This window comes from Vidua macroura, chromosome 30 (assembly GCF_024509145.1).
Source record: "Vidua macroura isolate BioBank_ID:100142 chromosome 30, ASM2450914v1, whole genome shotgun sequence".
Taxonomy (NCBI): domain Eukaryota; kingdom Metazoa; phylum Chordata; class Aves; order Passeriformes; family Viduidae; genus Vidua; species Vidua macroura.
Window position 1 is genome coordinate 856,439 of NC_071600.1, and position 18,843 is coordinate 875,281.

Sequence of the window (18,843 nt, forward strand, 5' to 3'; positions counted from 1 at the left end):
TTCAGGCCAGAGTGGCAGTGAGTGCCCCTGGGTGATTGGTGCCCTCCAAAGCACTCCCTCAGCTCTGCCTTCCACTCAGGAGCAGGGCCAGGGGGACCATGTGCCTGCGGTGGCCCCACACTGGCATGGAAGGAGCCCCTTGCAGGGCCATCCACGGGGGAGAAAGGATTCCCTGGAGCTGCCAGCAGCTCTAAACCCAGCCCCAGGCAGGGCCAGGGCTTGGCAGCAGCAGCAGGAGCAGCTCAGGCACCCTGGGGCCGGCAAAGGAACTGCAAAAGGCACAGCCCCGGGGCACAGCCCTGGGCCCGGCCCCTTCCCTCTCTGCTCTTCTTCCTGGCTGCACAGAGCACACGGAAGCGCACACTGGAATTGCACACGGAAGGAAGATGGACGGCTAAATGCTCCTTCCTGGCACTGACAGCCATTCTGTGGGATCCCTCAGGGATCCAGAATGGAGCCGGGCAAGTTTTCCAGAATCTTTCAACCCTGTGATGCTGCTAAGGGAAATGGCTCATGAGGCACTGATTATTCTCTCAGGAAAGGCACACAGAAAACTTGCCTCCAGCATTCTCCAAGAGAATCTCTCCAAGAGAATTCTCCAAGCCGTCATCCAGTAGGGCATCCCGATAAGCCATGTCGCCATCCCAAGCTAGAAGGGATCAGAGATCAGAACCATTTCCTGGTCTGCTGGGATCCCCCTGTGCCTTTGGGAACTGGGCACTGCAAGGGGGTCGGGTAAGGCTGTGGGGGCCAAATTTCCATGGCCATGGCCAAAGCTGCCCAGGGGCCTGGGGAGCTCTGGGCTGGCTCCTGGCCACTCTCCACACTCTTTGCAGGCCCTGTGCAACATCCCTGGAGGGCAGGTACTGCCACACAGCAGAGATGGCAGCTCAAGCCTCAGCAATTACCTCCTGTGACTGTGCCTGGCATCGCCTCACTTCCTGCAGCAGGGGCTGCCAATGGGCCACTGCTTCCTCCGGGAAATGCTGCCTTCAGCACAGCCTTTCGGTTCATCTCTGGAGACAGGAAGAGGCACAGCTGCATTAGATGGAGCCGTTCCCCTTCTGGGAGATGGCATCTTCAAGAGGCAATACTGGACAAACTCATGGTTCAGGAAATCATCAAAACTTTTGGGATTGGCCAGGCCACTCCCTTCTACAAACAGGTGCCATTCCTGATCTACCCGGAGACCGGGAAATTGCAGGCATCTCGGGCCCATGGTGCAGTTTGGGCTCCCTGCCAGCTGATGCCAAATGCCTTCCTGCAGAGGCTGGGGAGAAGCTGCAGCCAGGCCAGGCTGGGAAACAGCCCTGCAGGGCAGGAAAGCTCCAGGCTGCCATGGATCCCTTCCTTCTGTGCCGGGCACGGCGTGTCCAGATGTGCCGGGAAAGCCCCCGGCTGCTGAGCCCCAGGGGAAGGCTGAGGGAAATGCACCCACCACGGCGTCTCTCCAGATCACTCAGCATCTGGTCCAGGTGTCTGGCTGCCTCCAGGGATTTCTTGTCCCCAGTGTCTGAGTTCTTCCATGGAGAAGGACCTTAAGAGAAAGTTGTTCCATGTCCCCTTCAGGCCAGAGTGGCAGTGAGTGCCCCTGGGTGATTGGTGCCCTCCAAAGCACTCCCTCAGCTCTGCCTTCCACTCAGGAGCAGGGCCAGGGGGACCACGTGCCTGCGGTGGCCCCACACTGGCATGGAAGGAGCCCCTTGCAGGGCCGTCCACGGGGGAGAAAGGATTCCCTGGAGCTGCCAGCAGCTCTAAACCCAGCCCCAGGCAGGGCCAGGGCTTGGCAGCAGCAGCAGGAGCAGCTCAGGCACCCCGGGGCCGGCAAAGGAGCTGCAAAAGGCACAGCCCCGGGGCACAGCCCTGGGCCCAGCCCCTTCCCTCTCTGCTCTTCTCCGTGGCTGCACAGAGCACACGGAAGCGCACACTGGAATTGCACACGGAAGGAAGATGGACAGCTAAATGCTCCTTCCTGCCACTGACAGCCATTCTGTGGGATCCCTCAGGGATCCAGAATGGAGCCGGGCAAGTTTTCCAGAATCTTTCAACCCTGTGATGCTGCTAAGGGAAATGGCTCATGAGGCACTGATTATTCTCTCAGGAAAGGCACACAGAGAACTTGCCTCCAGCATTCTCCAAGAGATTCAAGCTGTCATCCAGTAGGGCATCCGGATAAGCCATGTCGCCATCCCAATCTAGAAGGGATCAGAGATCAGAACCATTTCCTGGTCTGCTGGGATCCCCCTGTGCCTTTGGGAACTGGGCACTGCAAGGGGGTTGGGTACATCTGTGGGGGCCAGATGAGAATGGCCATGGCCAAAGCTGCCCAGGGGCCTGGAGAGCTCTGGGCTGGCTCCTGGCCACTCTCCACACGATTTCCTTGCCTTGTGCAACATCCCTGGGAGGGTGGCTGGAGCAGCCCAGGGCCCATGGGGGCTCTCTCCCTCCCACAGAGGAAAGCCTCCCTAAAGCCCAGGGGAAAAATCATCCCCCAGCACTTCCCAGGGAGCAGGGAGCGCTGTCCCGGGGAAGGGGAGCCAGGCTGCCGGCTCACCTGCTCCCCGCGCTTGCAGCGGAGCAGCCTGGGCAGCCCCGGCAGGCAGGGCCACGGCCAGGAGGAGCGGGAGGAAGAGGCACAGAGCAAGGGCCATGGTGCCTTGCCCTCTGCCAGTCCCCAGCTCTTGCTGCCACCACTGTCCTGACACCGCTGTCCCAATGTCAGCACCACTGCTGCCACCGCCGCTGCTGCCGCAACAGCTGTGCTCAAGGACTGACTGCTCGGTCCTTGTGGTGCTGTGCAACCACGGGGCTCTGGCACCTCTGTGACCTCAGAGCCTGCTGTGACCTCAGCCTGCGGTGACCCCAGAGCCTGCTGTGACCTCATGGCCAGGCTGGAGTTGTGTGGGGAGTGGGATCTGCCTTCTTTGGCAGGGATCTCATCCTGCCCAACAGCTCTGTCCCAGGGTTGTGACACAGTCCCTGCCCAGCTGATCTCACAGCCTGGGGCATGAAGGGATGGAGAGCAGCCCGGCCAAGAAGGACTTGGGGCTGCTGCTAGATGAGAGGCTGGACATGAGCCAGCCTTGTGCATGCAAAGGAGAGTGCCCGGCAGGTTGAAGGAGCTGATTCCACCTCTTTGCTCTGCTGAGACTCCACCTGGAGTACTGTGGAAGATGTTTTATATTGCTGGCCGGGGCTCTATGTACAAATCACCAACGGGACGGGACTGCTGAGGAACGCGTCTCGAGCTGTTTCTGTTCCAGCATCAGTCTCATTCCATGGTTATGACAATGGGCAGATGCCAGCAGCTCACATCCCCGGCAGCAGGCAAAGAACTTAATGGTACAACTGACTTTAAAAGCTTTTTGACCAATCACACAAAGCAAAAGCATCTTGACAATAGATTTCTCCAATCACTATAAGCACACGTACCTTTTGTTAAAACAATATTTGTTTTATTTATATCTTTTGAATACAATACCTACTTGTATTGTGAGCCTTAAAACCCAATGCACAGAGCTCCATTAGTAAGCTTAGAACATCCTAATATCTTGATGGAGATATTTTCTGTAGCTTAGGGAGTTATTCTAGCCAAGCGTTAATACACAGACCATTGTACTATTCGTCCTTACTTTTCCACTACTTATATAATTTTTCTGCTGACAAATCTTACAGTTAATGCTTAGCTCTAATCGCAGTTCCGCTGTCTCTGAGGCCTGCCTTTTGCAGCTTCCCAAAACCCTCTGATTTTAAAGATTCCCGCCTTTTACAGCAACTTCTGTGAGCCAGAGAGAAGTTTGATAAGAGGATCCATGTTTACCCCTGAAAGAATTTTCTACCAAGGTCATTGACATAGAAACCAAGAAAGCAAGGAGGACAAAATAAGAGAAACCTCCAACTGCCTATTCCAATCAGCACTTGGCTTGTCTCTCATGACCAATGTGTAAAGTGTAAACTTAGGAGCTTTGTAAGAATGTAGAAAAAGCATGCATGCTGGAATAAAATCAGGGTTTGAAGCCTTCTGGAAATGGAGGGTGTTGCTTTGTATTGTCTCCGTCTCTACCATGACAGAGTACTGCATCCAGCTCGGGGTCCCCAGCACAGGAAGGACATGGTTCTGTTGGATCTAGTCCAGAGGAGGGACAAAATGCTCGGAGGGCTGGAGCCCTTCTGCTTTGGAGACACGCTGGGAGAGCTGGGGGTGTTCAGCCTGGAAGAGAGAAGGCTCCAGGGAGACCTGATTGCTGCCTTTCAGTACCTTAAGGGGGCTTGTAAAAGAGATGGGGCGGAATTTTTAGTACGGCCTTCTGTGACCAGACTGTGGGGGAATGGTTCTAATCTAAAAGACGGTCGATTCAGACTAGACGAAAGAAAGCCATTTTTTACACTGGAGGTGCACTATTGGCTGTATCAGTACTTGTGTTCTGTAAAACAGGTAAGTTGTTACGGCTTCTTGCCCTGTTTCTCACTGGATAAAATCCAAATGCTGCATTGCTCCCTGTCTACTTTCTTCCAAGTCAAGGCAAATTTTGTTCATTACTGAGTGGGACATATTCATCTGTTCACAAGCAAATTCTTCTTGCCATTCACACAATGTGGATTTGCTCAAATCAGACTGTAACTAAGGTCTGCCTCTCACTAGGATTCAAGTTGATGCATTGTGAGGCAAAGTGCCGAGTAATTTGTCCTGGTGTCTGGCCCTGTAGAGGGTTTTTCTGGAATTAAATGACATTTGAAGGCAGCTGTAGTCTGGCATCTTCAAAATGAAGAAACAGCCTTTGAAACAGGATTTTGTCCTTTCTTCCTCCTCCTCCTCCCAGGAATTTAAATCTCTGAGGTCTAAGCTCTTCAGCTGCCTCACACAGCTTTAAATTAAAATTAAAATTAAATTTAAATTAAATTTAAATTTAAATTAAAATTAAAACATTGTTTTAATTCAGACAGGCATCCATGCAATGAGCCACAAATCAGGACTGTGGCTCTGAAGCTTGAAGCAATGCAGGTTTATAGCACTAAAAATAATAATCTGTTACCCAGGTTAAGCCAAGCACTTCCCAAATAACTCCACCTATCCTCAGGGATGTTTCCAAAAGGATCACTGTAAAAGCTGGGAGTGGGGAGAGAGAGTGTCATCAAAATTAAAAATACAGCTTTCTGAGATCTTTATATTCCAACAAAAAGAGAGTCAAAATTGTTCATATGTGGAACATTAATTAAGAAGTCAATGACAGATTGTCAAAACAATTGCTTGGGGAACAAACAAACAAACAAAAAAATAAATAAAAGTTTACATGTAGATAATAAGTAAACCATCATGCTAAGTAAAAAACCAGACGTGCTAAAACTAAAAGCAATAAGGCTGTTTCATCTCATGTCTCAATACAAAAAACATGACTGAAAAGAATCAGAGATCCTCACGACCATTACTATATACAGGAACTTCCAGGTATTGGGAAAAAATGAAGGAAACTGTAGTGTGCAATTCACAGAGGTAACCTGGGATTTCTTGGTGAACTTGTTGCAAAATTTCTGAGAGCAGACTGGAAAAGCTGGGGGACTGATCAGACCATGCGTGGGCATTTCCAGCAGTGTGAGGGATGTTTCTGGGAGCAGCTGCAGGGAAGAGAAGCAGCGCACAATCACTGGGTGTCCTAGGGTGACCTTACGATGCTCGCGTCCCCGATCGTGTGTTCTGTTGATGCTGGATATTATATTGTGTGCCTTCCAGACGGGCTCTGAGAGCAAAGGCGGGGAGAAGAAGAAGCACGGAGTTTGTTATCAGAGACTGCACTCACTGCTGCCCAGTCTGCTGGAACACAGAACTCCACGGTGCTGTCTGGGCACGGACGGGGCAGAACACCGTGCTCCTTTGCTTTTTAGTTACTTTAGCTTGCTGGGGCAGTCTCAACTGGTTTTCTTTCCCTTTTCTTGGATCCGTTCGAACCTGCTCTGGACCGGCACCTGGGGAAGCACCGAGAGCTTGCACTTTGTGGCCCACGGGGGGCTACTCTGGGCAGCAGCCTTTCCCAGTGCCAGAGGGACTGATAACAGAGCCACCATCCACCGGAGAGATTTTCGGAATCTGTCATCTCTTCAGAGCGACAAATGAGTTTTGTCATCTGGTATTGTTCATTTTTTGGGCTGGGGAGTGCTTTGCCTGTTAAATAAACAGGTTTTTTCCACTTCTCTCTGCGGAAATTTTTCCCAACCTGATTGAGGGGAGGGGCCGGGTGGGTTTGATTTCTGGGGGGGGCGGCCCTTTTGGACATTTGCTCCCAAATTTGCCCTAAACCAGGACACAGGGACAATCTCTTTGCTGGCTCTAGACTTTATGACAGTCTGTCCCGTTGGGCCGGGGGAGCTGTCACAGGGCAAGGAGGGCCAGGGCTGGCAGGGGCTGCTCATGGATGGCTTTGGCCCGTGTCCCTCGAAGCAGCGACTGCCCAAGCAGCTGCGCTGGCCCCGGGCTCTCCTCCCGGCCTGCTGGGCGTTGTTGGGTGGCACAGCCTGTGCCAAGGGGCGGCAAGGGGCCTGCAGGCCCCAGCTCTGGGGAAAACAGAGAACGTCCTGGCCGTATCCACCGTGCTGCCAGCTCGGCAGTGCAGCACAGCACGGGCTCACGCTCCCCATTGCTCCCACAGACGTTATCACTGAAACAGGAATATTTGCCCCGGATCCAGTGCGCCTCCCAAGAATTGTCTGTCCCCAGGATGTGCACAGGTCCTGCATGATAGGCACGGTGGTGACACTGTTCACCGTGCCCCTCGTGCTGACAGGCTGCTATCTTGGCATCCGGAAGCTGTACCAGAGCAGACGGTCAGTTGTTGATTTTTCTCCACAGCTTTCTTGTAACTCTGCTCATAGCATTGGTAGCCTGACTAGTAGTCATGCTGCACTGGAGCTGTGGCCAGTCCGTGGTTGTCCAAAGAACTCTGCTGAGGGCTCTGCTGCTGCCCAGTGCTTTCATTGGCCTCTTCATTGCTGGGCCTTGTCCTGGGGGGCCCGCTGGGGCTGCAGCCAGTGCTGGCTCCCACTGAGGCTGCCAGGCCAAGAGCAGCCCCGGGGGCACAGGGCAGAGGCAGAGCAAGTTCTCAACAGTATTTGGGCCACACAGCCCAGGACAGGACAGTGCTTATTTAGTAGCTCATGTAAAGTTTCATGGTGACAGTGATGTTACTGGACAAGCAAATCTGCTCCAGTTCAGTGTTCAAACAAATCCAACCTGATGAAGGTTTGGCTTTGGCCTCGAGGCTTGCTCTTTGTGTGAGCCCTGTTCTGGATTGATTCCCACTCAGTCTTGGAGCCTGTTTTGGGTGAAGGCTCATCCCAGCCCTGACCCTTGGCAGTTCTGGGCTCAAAGGGACCGCCGAGGCTGCACTGCACGTGACTGGGCTTCAGGGCTCCATCATCAAAGGGCTTTGAGAAGTTTAAATTACTGTATTCTTACTCTTTGGTTTTCTTTCTGGAATTCCTTCCCTTTTTTTTAAACTTAATTTTAAAAAAACAAATTCTTTTCCAGTGCTTTTTCCAGTTATTTGATATAGTGAATGATGGCTGGACCATCGAGGATCTCGTCTCGACGATGGTAGCTCTATTCCCCTTCCTCTCTTTTCTCTCTATTTCCCTTTTCTGTCCCTTCTATCACATTTGCTGTTGGTACCTAAATAAAGATGCATTTGTTGTGATTAAACTGATGGTCCCTTGCCATTTGCAGTTTTGCACTTTGGGGATCGGTTAACAAACCATCACAAACACCCTGCAAGAGTGGATCGTGACCGGTTGTGGGGGATCCTTCGGTCTCTTGGATGGGGGAGGGAGCGGGGAAATGGAATCAAGATGAGACAGGGATCAGCCAGCCCCACGCCAGGCGGCGTTTTCTCCTCTGAGAGCTCCTCTGAGCTGAGCGAGCTGGTGAAGCCTGCGGAGCAAATGAGAGCCGGGACTGAGGGAAAGGCTGGCTGGGAAGGAGTCAGATAAACCCGTGTGGGCATTTCCCTTTCCAAGGGGCTCCTGGGGAGACAAAGGAGACAAGAAGGATTCTCCACCTCACGACATTTCCTTTTTCCCTTCAGTAGCCCTATTGCAGCCACTGCATACAAGAGTTTACTTGATCACCTCGATGCCAGGGAGCACCAAGAACTTGAACCTTGCTGGAGTCCAGCCCTGCCTGCCTGGCACCGAGCAGAGGGGAAAGATGCAGAACCTGGGCAGGGGTTGAGTCAAATTGGCATTTTGCCACTTCTGACTTCCTCCCAGCTTTTGCAGCAGGGCGACAACGCCATCGCTGCAAACCACTCCCTTTGGCAAGGCACACGTGGACCTCGCTGGAAGCTCAGGGCTCTTGAAGGGGCTGCTGCAGTTGGCAACAGGAGCTGTTGTTGAACTTTTCACATTGCTTAACCCCCCCTGCCAAATGCCATCAAGTGGCTGAGGAAGGACACAAAAAGATTACCCTGGAGGAAGGGAGGCCAAAAGCTTGGAAAAGGATGAAAGAAATGCTCTGATCATGATGATGACAAAAAAATAGAACGATTTCTTTTTGACAGCAAATGAACACCCGCCGCCCTCCAGCCCTCCCAGCCTGGCAGGCCGAGCGGAGCCGTTTCCATGGCATGAGGTGCTGGCAGCCTGCGGAGAGAAACCAGAGAGCCACGGTCAGTCACAGAAGGCTCCTGTGCCCTGTCCTGCCATGGCCTGTGCCCGGGCCAGGCTGCTGGCTGTGCTCAGAGCCCAAACCTCCCGAGAGGTTTGGGTTTCGAGAGAAGGGCAGCGTGGCAGGCCACGTTCCACCTCCTCCGCTTCAGCACAGCACAGCAGCCTCCTCAGCAGCTGCACGGGCAGGATGCCCGTGTGCCCGCTGCCCTCTGCCCGAAGCCCTTCTGCCAGCCCAGCTGTGGAGCCGGGTACCCACCTTTGCAGACCTGCTGCCAGGAGAGGAGCCGATCCCACACGAGGTCCTCGTCCTTCTTGAAGGGGATGTCCCCGCAGGCCGTGGCCCCTGGGGTAGCGCTGGCACTGGATGTGCTCCATGGACGATGCAGGTGCTTCCCCATGCGGGCCGGGCACCAGGTGTAATCTTCCTGGGAAAACAAAGAACGATTGCATGAAAGTCAATTCAAAACAAGACCTGGAAACAAGAAGAAGCTACAAAGCCTGTCACCGTTTCACGGGCCTGAGGAGGGTCTGACCACTCCATGCGAGAATGAAACCTGTCCATGGGTGGGGAAAAACCCCACCTTTCCCACCCGTAAATGCACCCCTTCCTCGAGGGCCTGCAAAGCAGACCAGCCTGGGCACGGCTTCGGAACCCATCCCCCTCTGCTGCCCCCATCCACATGGATGGATGCTTTGTCAGGCTGGCTGCCCCCGCCCCAGCCCGTGCCAGGCTGGCTGGCAGAAGCTGTCAGCAAGGCCAGGAGCCAGCTCCCCTTCCACAATGTCCTGGTTTAGGACAAATTAGGGGAAAACACCTCCAAAGGAGCCCCTTATAGGAAACCAAACCCTCCGCAACTTCCCCCCACCACCGGGTTCGGGAGGAATTCCTTCAGAGGGGAAGTGGAAAAAACTTGTTTTTTAAGGCACAACAAAAAACACTCCCCAGCACAAGAGAAATAGCCCAAGATGACCACAGATGTTTTCACCAGTCCAAGGGGGTTGAGCTGTATCTCTCTTCGCCGCAGAGGGTACGGAGCTTCTTTCGCAGACCCCGGGGGAGCTCCTGCCCGGAGTAGGTCCGATGTCTTCGGGGGGGGAAGGGAACAACAGAAACCGGGGAAAAAGGAAAAAAAAATGGCAAAAAAGCAAGCCAGCGAAAAGCAGAGAAAAAAGAGAGGAAAACAGAGCCAGCAAAGCATGCAGCCAGCAGCAAGCAAGAGCAGCAAGCAAGCTAAGCAGCAAGCCAGCAGCCAGCCGGGGGGGGAAGGAAGGCAAAACAAACTGAGAACAGGGAGCAGAAACCACGATTGGGATAATGAGCATGAAAATGTCCTGTCCCCATGACATTCCACCCCTTATCCCATATCGTGAACATGTTACTGAACTTCCTTCCCACCTGCTCAAACCTTCCACACTTACACATTCCCTTCCATTCTCACTTGCTCTGACTTTCGACATTTACACATTTCCTTCTGTCCCATGTCTGTGTGGTTTAATGTACAAACAATGGCAGTAACATCCAGCAAATTGAGATGTTTGCATATGAGTCTCACCCCACAATCAGGTCTCCCTGAGGTACACATCGTGTTCTTCCATCTTTCTGCATTATCCACCATGTACAACCTGGTCCCTGAGCAAAGACAATCCCACAAATGGGTTTGTCTGTACTCGAGGCAGAATTGATCCACACTGTCCTCCCTAACAAACCTCTGATATGTGCCACTGGGACTTTATCTCCGTCTACTATATTCAGGGACTCAGACTGGGCAGGACCTGCTCGATTGGTGGAACCTCGGGTGTTAACTAACCAGGTGGCCTGTGCCAAATGCTGCTCCCAGTTTTTGAAAGATCCCCCACTCAATGCTTTCAAGGTGGTTTTTAACAGTCCATTGTACCTCTCCACCCTGCCTGCAGCTGGTGCATGGTAGGGGATATGGCACACCCACTCAATGCCATGTTCCCTAGCCCAGGAGTTGATAAGGCTGTTCTTAAAATGAGTCCCATTGTCTGACTCAATCCTCTCAGGGGTATACCATGCCTCCAAAGGACCTGCTTTTCAAGGCCCAAGATGGTGTTACGGGCTGTAGCATGAGACACAGGGTAGATTTCCAACCATCCCGTGGTGGCTTCCACCATTGTGAGCACGTAGCGCTTGCCTTGGCGTTTCTGCGGCAGTGTGATGTAGTCAGTCTGCCAGGCCTCCCCATACCTGTACTTGGACCACCGTCCCCCATACCATAGGGGCTTCACTCGCTTGGCCTGTTTGTTGGCAGCACACGTCTCACAATCATGGATAACCTGAGAAATGCTGTCCATGGTTAAATCCACCCCTCGGGCTCGTGCCCACTTATAGGTGGCATCTCTGCCCTGATGCCCTGAGGCATCATGGGCTCATCGCGCTAGGAACAACTCCCCCTTGTGATGCCAATCCAAGTCTATCTTTGACACCTCTGTCTTTGCAGCCTGATCTACCTGCTGATTGTTTTGCTGCTCTTCATTAGCTCTACTCTTGGGGACATGGGCATCTACATGGCGAACCTTCACAGGTAGTTTCTCTAGCCGGGTAGCAATGTCTTTCCATTCTTCAGCAGCCCAAATTGGTTTTCCTCTACGCTGCCAGTTAGCCTCTTTCCATCTCTCCAGCCAGCCCCACAGTGCATTGGCTACCATCCACGAATCAGTGTAGAGGTAGAGCTTTGGCCACTTCTCTCTTTCAGCAATGTCCAGGGCCAGTTGAACGGGGAGGCTGAGCCCGACGGATCGCTTGAGCCCAGGAGTTCTAGGCTGCCGTGCACTGTGCCGAGCGGGCATCCAAGCTAAGGCCGCCATCAATATGGTGACCCATGGGGAGCCGCGGGACACCAGGTTGACTAAGGAGGGGGGATAGTGCCCAGCGTGGGAGACGGAACGCCGGACCGAGATATCAGCCGTCCAGGGAGTCTGAACTTTTAACCCTTTCCAGGAAATGAGGGCTTTGTAAAATATTGCTCCTCCTTGATTTGTAGTGGAAGAGAGACAGTATAGAGAAAGGTTATTAAATTAAATAACAGAAAGATGGTGTCCTTGGCAGTCAGGGAGAACTGAACATTTTCTAATAGAGACGTAAACAATTCGGAGGAGGAAAAGGAAAGCAAAGGCTGAAAAACCTCCTCCCCCATAACAAATTTAGCACACAGACACAACCACGAATTATACATTCCTGGAGCCGATAACAACATTTTTATAAGCCCCTTGCAAAGTATCACAGCCAAGCCCAGCCCGATGAATATTCTAGTTAATGCCCCTCTGCTACAAAAGCTACATATTAGGGGCAATACCGGAGCTACTTCTGGATAAGAAAATAACTCCAGGGACCATAAAGCTATTAAAACTTCAAAGAACCCTAATGACCAGAAATAGAGGCAGGCTTTCACTCCAAATGACATTATAACTTTAAAAAGAGACATACCAATATTCCCACAAAACAGTTAGAGCCAAAATATTATTAGAATAAAGTTTTTTCCACTTTGTCTGGCCTTCCCCGTACGGGCCACCAAATTGTCGGGAAAGAAGATGAGTTCTGTTCTTGGACCCTTGGCCCCAGGGGAAAATGGGGGGGACTGCAGTCCCAAGATGAGAAGCTGAACTGTTGTATCTTTGGGTCCGTGGCAAAGCATCCTTAAAGGAGCCCTATGAGCAGTCTGTCCATGCACGGTGGTGAGAGCACTGTGAGATGGAAAGGAGAGGGTCACACTGGCAGATTTTCTCCGGGCGGTTGCCATGTGTGACAGGGAAACACAGGGTGTGGCAACTGTGTTTCCTGGGGGGTCTGTGGTGCAAGAGAGACTTCTCTCTCCCTTGATAGTTTGAGTATTGATTTTCTGAAGGGTGGTAATTTGATCAGGAATCCCGGGTGAAGTTTCATGGTGGGTGTTTTTGGAAATTGGGAGGAGGAGGGGTGTTTTAAAAGGTCTTCATCCTGGATTTAGTTTATGTGTTTTTTGTGTTAGTAGTAGTTTAATAAAGTTTTTTTTCCCCTTTGTTATTAAGCTTGGGCCTGCTCTGCTCTGTTCCTGATAACATCTCACAGCATTTATTTAGGGAAGGTGCATTTTCATGGGGGCGCTGGCATTGCGCCAGTGTCAAACCATGACATTCAGGAATGGGATTCCCCAATTTCCTGCTCCCGCTAAAACCGTGCTGCCGCTCGCTGCCCTCCCGCCTCCCATGGAAAGCATCCCCTTGGCTGAGAGGGAGAGAGACTGCCCCGAGCAGCCCCTGGCACAGGGTGAGAGGGAGGGAGACCCCCCAGGCATTCCCTGGGGTGAGAACGATGCAGACACCCTGGGGAATGGCCTGGGGTGACAGGGACAGGGACAACCCATCCAAGCCCCTCCCAAGCATCTGCTAGGGTGAGAGTAACAGAGTCCCCTCAGGCACCCCCGGGGGACCAGACAAAATAAACTTGCCAGAAATCAAATTAAACTCTGCATAAAACGCCTTGAGGAATATTTGCTCTTCCCACAAGTCACTTGTGATGGAAACGCAAACAAATCCCAAACATGAATAAACTGACAATAGAAGAAATTCTGTGGCAATTCCAAAATTCATCAGTTCCTGCACAGCTCCAGCTCAGCTGCTGGCAGGTTCTGATAAAAGAAAAGTGGAAATTTGGCCCAATACTGATCATTAAAAGGAAGGGAAAGCTCTGTGTATCTGTCACAAAGGTGACAGGGACGAAGAAAATAATGTTTCTCACATTTGGCAAAGGCCTCAAACCTATGAATTCGGGAGTTAGTCAGGAGTTTAGCTACTTGAGCTGGGCTTCTTGGAGGACTTTTAGCAGCCTTGTGTTCCTCAACTTGGGGTGAACAATGTCAGTCTTGCTGGTATCATTTGCTCCCTTTCCTCCAGGGATTTTAACAAATTTTTGAAGGAAGGACAACAAAATATTTTGTTTACACTGGCCACCCACAACAGCCACTTTCCTCATAAGTTCTCCCACAAGTCCCTCAGAGGAAGCTGTGTCCAAGTTTCCAAGAATTCCTCCAGAAAGAACAAGTTCCTGAGAAGAGGGAACAATGCGGTTGTCAAAGGCACTTGGGGTCAGACAACTGTGCTGTGAAGTCACTGAGCCAAAATAATGCTGCAATCTGGTTAATAAAATTGTTAGAGAGATGCCTCTGCCCCAATTAAGGTGCTAACGAGACCAAATCCCACATGGATTTTATTGAACAGTAAATGTGAGGTAGAGAGAGAGAGATGGAAAGAAAGAGCAAAGGGGGGAGAGCAAGGGAGTGACAGGGACAGAGACCTCCCCTGGGGCAGGGCAAGGGTGACATTGTCCCCTGTGTGCGGGGCCTTCCCAGGGTGGGGGTTTTACACCTGAGCCAGTTTGGGTAAGGGGGGTGGTGTTCACCCCCCACCCCGAGCAGGGATTGCCTCCCTGTTTCAAGTGACAATGTAAGATGTAACCAAAAATGTGTTTTCAATCACCATCTTCATGAACTGTGATAAAGAGGGGGGGCAGTGTTCTTTATCTCTGCCATGACTCAGCCCTGATAACGCCCTCCAGGGGCCATCTTCTGTTAATGGGCCATTGAGTGTCACTGCAGGACTGATAAAATTACATCATCCCATTGTGGGATGCTCCGCCCAGGGGGAGGAACCAAGCATTCCTACCTGCATATAATCTCACCTTTGCAACACCAGGAGCACCTTGCCTACTGGATTCCTAGAGGACAAGAGCTCCATAAGCACCACTGGACCTTCAGAGGAAGACCAGACCCTTCTACAGGATCCCTGCTTTGACAGAATCACGTTCATCACTCCAACAGGACTGCAGCCACCATTTCATCAGACTGCTACCACCACCCTGCCCAACGGGGTGTCAGGTTATATCCTGACTCTGTCAGATTAAACCAGTGTTTCTGGATCATTGCCTTGATTTAATTTTCTTATTCAATTGCAATTCTGGCATAGATTCTCTCCCTGGTTTGCCTTCAAAGCAGTAGAAAACTCAATGTACTCCTCCCTTGTTTTCCTCCCAAAACAGAATTTCCCATCTGCAAGCATTTGTGAAATGGAGGAGGATTCTGGGAGGAAGAGGAAGGAGTCCTGGGACACCCAGGCAAGTGAGGTGGAAGTCAGTGCCCATTTCCCCCTCTCTCCTGCTCCATCTTCCAGCCCAGCCTGGCCCCTGGCTGCAGGACAACCCCACTGCCGACGCCGTCCTGCCGGGGACACACTGGGGGGATCTCCTTCCCCTTCCCTCTGGCACGGAGGCAAATTCCATCCTCTCCTTGTCCTTCCTCCCCCAGACAAGGAGCTGAGGATGGAGACCAGGGAGGATAAATCCCCACGACAGAACCTCGTGGAAGAGGCCGTTTTGAGCAGCTCCATGGCACAGGAATCCAACGGGGAGGAAAATCCCCAGAGATCTTGCAGGAGGAGGGGCTCCAAGCCCAGCCCAGGGTGTTCTGAGGAGGAAAGACCCACCCTGTGCCAGGAAGGTGGACAGAGCTCCAGTCAGAGCTCAGAGCTGGTGGTCCATGAGCAGCTTCACCATGGGGAAAAGCCCTACAAGTGCTTGGAGTGTGGGAAGAGCTTCAGGAAGAACTCCCACCTGATCAGCCACCAGATGATCCACACCGGGGAATGGCCCTACGAGTGTGGGGAGTGTGGGAAGGGCTTCAGCTACAGCTCGGCCCTCATCACCCACCAACGTATCCACACCGGGGAGAGACCTTATGAGTGTCCTGAGTGTCAGAAGAGATTTTGGAGCAGGTCTGATCTTCTCAAGCACCAGCGGATTCACACCGGGGAGAGGCCCTTCCGTTGCCGTGACTGCAGGAAGGGCTTCAAGCAAAACTCCCACCTCGTCAGGCACCGGCTCATCCACACCAGGGACAGGCCCTACAAGTGTCCCCAGTGTGGGAAGAGCTTTTCCAGGAGCTTTCACATGACCCGACACCAACAGAGGCACTGTGGTAGTGCGTGGCTACGCAGAAGGAGCAGAAGGCTTTGTGAATTGGAAGTTGGAGTTTCTGTTTCCTAAATATGGGGTTGGAGTTTCTCTTATGTATTTTTACGTGTATTTACCCTTCCCCCTGAAGCTATTCCCATTGGATTTCACCTGTAATGTATTCATTCTGGGCATTGTGTCTATTGGTTTTACCTTACCTCTTATATTCCCTATAAAACCTGTAACCCAACCCCCTCCCGGGGTCACTTGTTCATGCGGCGTTCGAGCAAATACAACCTACTTCGGACGACACACAAGTGTCCAATGTCTTGGGTCTCTTTATCTCGGTCATGGTAGCGCTCTCTAAATAGCTCTGTCTGTATCAAACGAACCCCAAAGGTTGGTTGTTGCTTCTCTTCGAGTTGTCCCAGAAGCGCTGGCCAGCACCCCGGGAAAGAGGAGCCGGGTGGAAACAAAGAAGTCGGAGAGAATGCGACAAGTGGTGCCACATCGTGTGGCCCTGATACGGCGGCTGTTTTTAAAGCGTGACAGAGAGTGCTCCGCTCGGAGCTTCTCCAGACGCTGTTTCCCACCACCGTCACTGCCGAAGACACAGACGCTGACTCCACCACCGCTGACGCGTCGGTGCCACAGTCAAACCTGAGGGGAGAAGTTCTCGGACCACGCCGGTCCTGGGGGTTCACGTCTCTCATGCCCGGCTCGCAGCCCTATCGCCGCTGAGAAGCTGTTCCGTTCCTGTCCGGTTCTGTTTTCAGGGGGGAGAAGACGCGACTTCCGCACACCCCGGAAGATGGCTTCAGACTGGGAACCACTGCTGTTTTTTGTTTGTTGTTTTCTAAGAGTCAGCGGTTTGGTAAGTTCCAATTCTAGCGCGGGAAGGGCCCGGCTAGGGAAATCTTACTTGATGGAGGCACCCCCGTTCCTGAGGAGGGAAAGGGCACGTGGCGTGCAGCGTGTGGGGTGCCGCCATCAGTTTTTAGACCTTTTCAGTTTTTTTCTTTGTTTTTTTTTTTTTTTCTGGCAGGCGGGTGAGGCTTGCTGGTGGGCAGAATGGGTGGGAAATTGTCCACACAGCAGAAAGAGATTTATAACCAAGTAAAAGGAACCCTGAGAGAGTCAGGAGAAAGTTTTTCTAAGAGTTTTGTGAAAAAAATTTCCAAGTGGATTGTTTTAACTTTTCCAAACGTCTCAGCTCAGGATGTGAGGCAGAAGGTTTTTTGGAAGGGGGTTGGCACCGCTTTAACAGAAGGCACCAAGAAGGGGGATCCTTCAGTGAAGGAAGGCTTCATGGGGATCTTTTTGTTAGTTTATGACATTGTTAAAGAGGGCGCAGACAGTCGGGAAACGCGGGAAACTGAAAAGAGCCCATCTGCTTTATTTCCCCCATCTCCCCGACCCCCACAGTCTGAAAATGCTAATCACTCTGCTGAAACCTCAGTTTCTAACCCCTTTCCTGATCCCTTTCACAGTTCTGGCTGTTCCCAAAAATGCTGTACCCCTTCTAACCCCTTCCCTCAACCCCCACGAGAAGACCCCCCACAAGATGGCAGTGGCTGCATGGCGGGGGTCTTTGTCCCATCTCAAGATACCCAGGGCGGTGCGGCAAGGACTCCTCCTTCCCAGAATTCCTTCATGCCCCCCCCCCCCCCCCCGCCAGTCCCTGACCCTCCTTCCCTTTGTCCTGACCCCTCCTCCTCCTCTCTTGCAGCAGACCAAACCCCTCCCAGGTGCTATTGCGGGCCTCCACCCACAGCACCGCCCCTCCAGGTGGTTCCTTCAGCTCCACCCCTCGAGGTTCCATCACCCGATCCTGCCCCGCTCCACACGGCACCACCAACCTCAGCCACTCCCACACAAACCTCCACCCCCGAGCCTCTGGACCCTGCCCCCGCTCCTCCTGTTTCCCAATCCCCGGGCTCTGGTTCCCATAGCGAAGGGAAAGGTGGGGGACCCGGGGCCGAGAAACAGAAAGCAGGCAGAGATTCAGATTCCCTGTTCCTAGCTCCAGGGTTATACAATGCAAGAGGACAAAACCCCAGGTGGGAATCACTTTCATACGAAAGCATAAAGGAACTCTGCAAAACAAAATGTGAATTTGGGCAAAAAAGTGAAATTTTAGGAGCATGTTAAAAGCAACTTTCAATTCTAACACCTGAGTTCCTGCTGATTTAAAGCGCTTGCTCAGTTGCTTGCTCCCTCCATCAGAATACAGATGGGATGGGAAAGAACTTGGAAAAGGTTTGCAGGAGACCTTCTTCCAGGAATTTTGCAGAGTCCTGATTATGCAAAAGATATAGAGGATGATGAGATCACCCTCGAACATCTTGTGGGTGAAGGGGACTGGAACCAAGCCCAAAAACAAGCAGCAGGGATTCCAAAACCAGTGTTAGACCTCACAAAAAACGCAGCAGAACGGGCATTTCTTAGTATGCCTTCAAAGGAACCTATAATACCTTATATCGCTCTCAAGCAATCTGTTTCAGAGCCATTCATGGATTTTGTTGATTGAGTGAGAGACACGGTCAAGAAAAAGGTGGAAGGGCAAGAAGCACGGGATGAAATCACATTTGAAATTGTCACCACAAATGCAAATGAAGCCTGTCGGCGAGTTATCATGTCTCTTCCAGCATCCTCTCCTCTACCTACGCTGGATCGGCTCATCGAGGAGTGCACAAGAAAAGCCACCCTGATGGCAGAGGACTTGGTGAAAATGCCTCAGGAAAAAGTGGTTGCTCCGACATCAGCAACCCCAGAAACTCCAACATCAAATTCTCCTCCTCCCAAACGCAGGTGTTATTACTGCAGTGAGGAAGGCCATCTCATCAGCCAGTGCCCCTTTCGGGGGACAGCGCCTCCTCAGGGGGGGAGGCGGGGGGAGAATTCTCCAACCAGCAAAAAAACTAATTGGGGAGCGCAGACCTACCCTGCGTGATGATACAAATGGGGTGGGTCAGGGGCGTGTTGGAGACCCCACAGATGACGCAGTTGTGTCAAACAGGAAACACCGCAAGGGAGGAAGAGAACCCTAATTCCTGTTTTTCCTTTATACTAGCAGAATTTTTATAGTTAGTTTACCCTGTTGTATGGTTTCATTTTTCTTTCAGACTAGCAGGATGTCAATTCCTACATTCCTGCTCCTCATTTGGCTCCAGAAAAGCAGGAGAATGAGGACTGGTTCAAGGGCATGTTTAAGGGCTAGGATCTTTCTGGGTAGGTGTTGTCCC

At 52.0% G+C, this 18,843-nt stretch overlaps 2 pseudogenes; one reads left to right on the plus strand and one right to left on the minus strand.

Annotated features, from left to right (window-relative positions):
* LOC128820668 (uncharacterized) overlaps nucleotides 1-18,843 on the minus strand; it is a 1,438,581-nt pseudogene that overhangs the window by 277,508 nt on the left and 1,142,230 nt on the right.
* The window catches only part of LOC128820670 (zinc finger protein 850-like), a 488,361-nt pseudogene that overhangs the window by 271,481 nt on the left and 198,037 nt on the right, over nucleotides 1-18,843 (plus strand).